This window comes from Acomys minous (assembly GCF_964271855.1).
Source record: "Acomys minous genome assembly, chromosome: 1".
Lineage (NCBI taxonomy): Eukaryota > Metazoa > Chordata > Mammalia > Rodentia > Muridae > Acomys > Acomys minous.
The window spans coordinates 179,138,691-179,143,649 of record NC_140483.1 but is presented as its reverse complement, the minus strand read 5'-3'; the positions used below and the strand labels follow the sequence as shown (position 1 = coordinate 179,143,649).

The 4,959-nt window shown below is 44.4% G+C and overlaps 1 pseudogene across 1 annotated transcript; it reads left to right on the top strand.

The window, feature by feature from the left end:
- The first annotated feature begins 881 nt into the window (after nt 1-881).
- Nucleotides 882-1,835, top strand: LOC311607121 (actin, cytoplasmic 2-like; annotated as a pseudogene). Its single transcript has one exon. The product of its transcript is annotated as an actin, cytoplasmic 2-like (transcript).
- The last annotated feature ends 3,124 nt before the right edge of the window (nt 1,836-4,959 follow it).

The following is a 4,959-nucleotide window of genomic DNA, read 5'->3' as shown; positions in this document are numbered from 1 at the left end:
ATTACTTTTCCCTCCTCCCTCCCTCCCTTTCTTCTTGAACCCCTCTCCCCTCCCTAACTAGAGCTGCCCTTCTGTTTTTCACATTTCCTCTTTCATATCACGTGTAACCTGCTATTCTTCCCCTCTTTGCTCCTTTTCTCCCCACAGCATGTACATTTTACCTTCCTGGTTTCTGACTAACTCTTTTTCCAAACACCTTACATGGAGCTGAAGACGTGGCTCAGCAGTTGGGGCTGGAGACGTGGCTCAGCAGTTGGGGCTGGAGACGTGGCTCAGCAGTTAAGAGCACTCACCGGCTTTTCTTCAAGAGAACTCTAGTTCGGTTCCCAGCACCTACACAGCAGCTGATGACTACTTATAAACCCAGTTCCAGGTGATCCAGTGCCCTCCTCTGGCCTTCATGAGCACTCCGTGTATGTGATGCACAGAAACACATGCAGGCAAAACGTCTATAAATATAAAATTTTTAAAAATCGATAAAATCTCAAAAAATACTCTTAAATCAGCAACAACCAGAAAACCTCTTACACTCTTGACTGAAATAGTAAGCTACTTACTCAGTGATTCTGGAAAATAATGTTTCGTATACTTTAAAAATAAATAAATAAACTTTACTTGGTCTTCTAATTTTGTGTACAAACATCTCATATATTGTTTAGCTAATAAACATTCATTAAGTGTTTGTCACAACACCGCCAGCCTACCCTGCCTGTCTGCTCGTTGCTCAGCTGCCCCTTCCTTCTTCAATCACAACGGAAGAAGAAATCACCATTATCCTCATTGGCAGTGGATCCGGCATGTACAAAGTTGGCTTTGCTGGTGAAAATGACCCCAGGACTGTGTTTTCTTCCATCGTAGGTCGCCCTTAACACTAGGCCATCATGGTAGGCACAGGCCAGAAAGATTCCTACGTGGGTGATGAGGCCCAGAGCAAGGTCAGGTATCCTGACCCAGAAGTACCCTATCAAGCAGGGCATTGTCACCAACTAGGGTGACATAAAGAAGATCTGTCACCATGCCTTCTACGGTGAGCTGCACGTGGCCCCTGAGGAGTATCTCCAGAGAGGAGATGACACAGATAATGTTTGAAACCTTCACTACCCCAGCTATTAAGGAAGTGTTATCCTTGTATGCATCTGGGTCCACCACTAGCATTGTCATGGACTCTGGTGATGGGGGAAACACATACAGTGCCCATCTATGAGGGCTATGCCTTTCTCCACGCCATCTTGTGTCTGGACCTGGCTGGCCAGGATCCGACAGACTACTTCCTGAGGATCCTGACTGAGTGGGGCTACAGCTTTACCACCACAGCTGTTTGAGAAAATTGGGCGTAACATTAAGTAGAAGCTGTGCTGTGTGGCCCTGGATTTTGAGCAAGAAATGGCTACTGCTGCATCCTCCTCCTTGGAGAGAAGCTTTGAGTTGCCTGACAGGCAAGCGATCATCATCGGCAATGAGAGATTCCAGTGTCCAGAGGCGCTCTTCCAGCCTTCCTTCCTGCACCTAGAGTCATGTGGGCATCCATGAGACCACCTTCAACTCCATCATGAAGTGTGATGTGGACAACACAGTGCTATCTGGTGGTGTCCATGCATCCAGACATTGCTGACAGGATGAAAAAGGAGATCACAGCCCTAGCACCCAGAGCAATGAAGACTAAGATCATTGCTCCTCAGGAGAACAAGTATTCTATCTGGATTGGTGGCTCCATCTTGGCCTCTCTGTCCACCTTCCAGCAGATGTGGGTCAGCCAGCAAGAGTATGACGAGTCGGCGCCCTCCACCACCATGCTCTTAGATGGCCTCAGCAGGTGCCAGGTGTCTTCTGCATGATCTGACTGCAGTATCGATCTGCCCTGGCAAAGGTACACACTTCATGCCAGCCTCATGAACCTGGAATAAGCTTTTGAAAAGGGGTTTGTTCTTGAAGCTGGTGGCTGATATCAGCACTAGATCGTAGAACTTCTTGCTTATTTTTGACCTTAGTACATGTTTAATACCCTGTGCATATTTTATTTAGGCCTTAGTCCATGTGGCTTGGTCACTTGGTGTCTGGGGAGAGCACGCTATGGAGGAGAAATCTGCAGCCTGGTGGATCAGTGTGAGCACCAAGTAGTGATTTGTGCAGGGTATTTACCGACAGCTGAGTTCTAGGATTTCTCAAGGCTGGCAAGGGTTTCCTGATGCAGTTACAACCTCCATCTTGCCAGTCTAACAGGGTGGGGAAGTCTGAGACTTAGGACCCAATTTCCGTTCTGACTTTTTGCCCCCTGATGGCCACGGGTTGTTACTTGCCTTGAGATGGAAACATTTGCATTGACACCTGCAAATGTGCTCACCCTTTTAATTTATGTAATGGTTTTTTGTACTCAATTATTTAAGAAATGACAAATTTTGCTTTCCTACTGTTCAGTGAAACATTAGCCTCCAGCAACATGTCATTCTGAAAAAAAATAGTGCTGCAGTAACTTAAAAAAATAAGTGTTTGTTAAGTATCATCTAGGTATGGTGGCACACACCTTTAATCCCAGCCTCAGAGAGGCAGATGCAGGTGGATCATTGTGAGTTCGAGGTCAGTCTGCTCTCCAAAACAAGTCCAGGACAACCAAGACTACATAAAGAAACCTTGTTTCAAAAAAACTAATTAATAGTTATGTTGATGATGATGAAGATGATGATGATGATGATGGTAATGTATTTGTTATACATTAAAACTCATTGTAGGCAATAGTGAAAGCATCTCATCATATACTCAACTCATTCCCACAAACTAGTTATCACATACTATTTACATTAAAAACATACTTGAAATGGATGTGTAAATCCAGATTTGTTGCACATGAAAATTCATTTCTTTCTATACTCCCTGAATATTCATGATTATTATGGGATTAGAAAAGCTTAAAGAGGTCATGTATCAGTAAATAAAAAGTCAAACATGCTAGGAAGGTATATTTATTTCTGTTTCAGTGCCTAGGAAAAAAATCTCAGAAGTAAAAAGTATCCCTACTTGTTTTGTTCATATGACCTCCAAATATCAAAAAAAATTTCCTTAAGTAAATTTTCTGAGCAAAGTCTTTCAGAGTTCATGAGGAAAGCCAACAAGGTATCATATTTTGACAGCAGAATAATGATTTCTACCTGAACATATTTGCTTTGGAAAAATATAGTTCACCTCTTATAAGATTCTACAGCAGCAGTAATTTTATGCACAAAAATAAAACTAATAGTAGCAATCTCTTTAACTGTTACTATTTTGTAGATCTCAAGTGGTTGCATTTTAAGCTCTAATTTTATACTCCATTAGTTTTAAAATGACTTATATTTTTAACAATTTCAAGTGAGATATGGCTGCCAAATTTCAGCTTATATTTATGTATGTGTATCATAGTATCAGATGTGGCCAGCAAAGTGTTGCTATATAGGTTAACATGTTTTGTTACTTTGTTTTAAATGAAAACTGATGCAACATTTGAAAACCTGAAGATCACAACACCTGGGCCACATTGCTTTTCTGAGTTCTTCCTAACCTTCCGAGAGTTCACTATTACAGATCACAAATCTCTGAGAACCCACAGTGTGATGACAGAACAGAGCAGCAACAATTAAACACAAAGCTTCAGTTTATCCTTCAGTGATTAGTATCAACAAAGAGTTGGGGTCAGTAAGAGTAGAGTAATGATGTTACTTGTATTAGAGCTCAGGCTACTAATACAGTTTTAGAGAAATAGTTATTACCACCGTGATGAGGTCCCAGTCCCAGCTGCTGCTGAGGGCCATGTCTGAGTCTGTGGCTACACAGTGGCAGGGATCAGTGCTGATGTTCATGGCTCATTTTACCAACAAAAACATTGGGATGTTGCTAGTCTAGGCAGCCACCTGAGACCATGTGAAAGTCCAGGGGCTCTGCACAACTATCGCTTCCCTTCAAGAGATGTGGCACTCAGGAGAGCAGACCCTTTGTCTAGCCCAGGGAGCACAGTGGAGCTGTCTCTGGTGGCATAAGTGTGGAAGAGATGACCATGCCACTCATCCACCATGGGATGGCATGAGTGCAGAGGTAATGCCCCACTCCCCCCCTTTGCTCTGAGATGCCCCGCTTGCCACCTCCAGGAAGTCAGGAAAGCTCCCTTAGGAGTCATGAGCTCAGGAGAGAGAGCTTTCCCTGCCCCTTAGCACCTGCAGCACTCAGGAGAGCAGGCCCTGGCCTTCACCTGGACAGCACAGCAGAGCAGACCATGGTTGCAGGATGGGCACAAGTGAAGCAGCCCCAAGGATGTGTGATATTGGGAGAGCTGTCCTAGTCCCTCACAGGTACTTGGGAGACTGGGCTCCAAACCTTAACTGGGTAGCATGGTGGAGCTGGCTCAGGAGAGGTGACCCTAACACCTGCCTATGGCAGCATTGAATGGCCTAGCCAGAGCAGTGCTGGAAACTCCACCCTGGTTGTGTGGATAAGGCAGAGCTGGAAGGCTGTCCATCTCAGCTACCACCTAACCCAGAGCCACGGCTCTGGATCAGCCTACCTCAAAATCTATAACATCTGAGAACGCTGTTCCAAAGCTGTGAGCGCTGTTCCAAAGCTGTAGAGTTTCTATGACACAGAGCAACACAGGATAACCAGGAGGAGTCCTGATGATGACCCAATAATATTGATGGTGTCACAGAAGCCAAAGTTCTCGAGCCAGACCAATGACTCACTGCAAGGAACATTTGTAATTTAAGATGGATCTGGGGACAAAAGGATGTACTAAGGGGCACACTGTGACATACTACAGTTTTCATGGTAAAATGTTTTCAATTGTTGTTGTTGTTGGTGGTGGTGGTGGTGGTGGTGGTGGTCGTGTGTGTGTTTGTGTGTGTGTGTGTGTGTGTGTGTGTGTGTGTGTGTGTGTGTGTGTGTATGTGTGTGAGTGTGTGTGTGTTTTATTTTGGGGTGGGAGGCTACAAGACCAAA